This window comes from Pteropus alecto, unplaced genomic scaffold (genome assembly GCF_000325575.1).
Source record: "Pteropus alecto unplaced genomic scaffold, ASM32557v1 scaffold57, whole genome shotgun sequence".
NCBI classification, from domain to species: Eukaryota; Metazoa; Chordata; class Mammalia; order Chiroptera; family Pteropodidae; genus Pteropus; species Pteropus alecto.
The window spans coordinates 5,555,839-5,557,919 of NW_006442508.1; positions in this window are offsets into that span (position 1 = coordinate 5,555,839).

Below are 2,081 nucleotides of genomic sequence, written 5' to 3' on the forward strand. Positions count from 1 at the left end.
TCTCTCTCTCTCTCTCTCTCTCTCTCTCTTATTTTATTTTATTTTACTCTTTATTTTTAGTCATTTCCATGGTCAGAAACCACACCCAAAAGTTTTTCCTAGATATAATTCCCATGTCTTCCTTGCCCCCAAGTCTTTCCCTCCGACAACCACTCCTTTAAAAATAAATAAATAAATAAGAAAAGAACCTCAATGCCCAGTACCTTGAGCACAACTAAAATCTGAAATAATAGGTTTAGAGCAAAGCACAAGTCTCTTTATCATATGTTCCCATGATTGGATCATATATTTTAATCTAAAAAGTATAGATAGTTCTTATGCTCTCAATGTCTTTTCAGTCTTGTTTCCTATTATTTGAACTCTAGAAATTATTGATCAGCTTTTACAGTCATATGAAATCATTACCTTACATTTTCTGTTTGAAAGCTAGTTAATTACCCTTTCCAGAAAGAGGTAACTAACATATCCTAATATTTTGATTCTTCCCAACAATTTTCCTACAAGCTACAGGCTTAGTAGGCATTTGGATCTACCTTCGAACTCATCACACGTCAGTTTTATTAAATATTTTGCCATGGGAAGCATTGATCTCCAGCTTTATACCCTTTTATATTCGCTACCCACAACTAGACTGTTTAGCCAATGCCACACATTTTGGTGTTTTCTTATAGTAGCACCCCACTTCTGATATAAATGTCTATATTAATTAGGATAACCTAGCTACTGTAATAAAAAACCACTAAATCCAAGTGGTTTAACAGAGTATAAACATATTTCTCAATTATTAACAATTCTACATATATGTTCCTTGTTGCTTTTATTCACGTAGTGAATCAGTGACTCTGGCTCCTTCCATGTTATGGCTCTGCCATCTCCTAGACCTTATAGTTCTCTGCCCCAGGCTGGTAGATAGAGAAGGAGTATGAGAACTATGTCTGGAAGACAAAAAGATCAGCTTTATAAGTTCTTTTAATTTTTAGTAGCAGTATAAATCTCGATTGTCATAATTATCATTTTTATGGTAGGTTCTTTTCCTATTAATTTCCTTAATTATATTTAATCTCATTTGTTATCGTTATTTGCTTTCCCTTTGAGAAATAACAAGAAAATCGTGAGGCTATAGTTTTGCCTCCTAACAACTTAAAGTGGTGCATCAAAAACTACAGGTCTTCTAGGTCTTAAAGAAAAAGATTGCCCCAACTCTGGACTTTCAATGTGCTTCTCATTTTCCCGTGCCTTATTTCAATATCAGCTCTTATCAACTCTTATTTCAGGAAATGTTTTTGCATTTATTTTTTTTAAATTTATTTCTTTAAATTAGTTTCAAGTATACAATACTTTGGCTAGACATCTATATAGTTCATAAAACGATCCTCCCAATTGTTCTCTCCCTCCCCTCGCCCTCCATCTAGCCATCATATTAATGCTAACTGTATTTCCTCTGCCATATTCCCTATTCCCGTGACCAACTATCAACTACTAATGTGTACTTCTTTAACTCTTCACCCCATTCTCTCAGCAATCCAACCCGCCTCCCCTCTGTCCGTCACCAAATTGTCTACTATATTCGTGAGTCTGTTTTTGATTAATTTGTTCTTTTTGTTCCTTAAATTCCATTTACTTTTACTAAAGCTTGATGTTAGATCAGACGTGAGCAACAGGGGAACAAAGGGATGGAGGCCTAGCCCAGAGGCCACCCAAAGCATACTCTATTGGTAGTTAAAGAATCCCTCCTGCATTCTGAGAGACAAAGGACAGGAGGGCTATAAACTATAGCTGGTTTAATCCTGCCACAGACGCTTGTGCAGAAGGTACTACCCTAACTTGCCTGCAACCTCAGCCTCATTATACCATTATTGTAATACCATGTTTATGCCCATGAGATTCATTAGATTCATGCCCAAGTTCATGAATCTAATTATAATAGACTGAATTCTGGGTAAGCACATGCACACTAGGCAAAGAGTTATATAGCAGCCAAGTGTCAATTAAAATGACCTCACCTGCCAATCACCTACGAACGCCTTTGTAACCACCCATTGTGGCCTTAATATAATACAGACCGCCCCCCTTCCATAGGG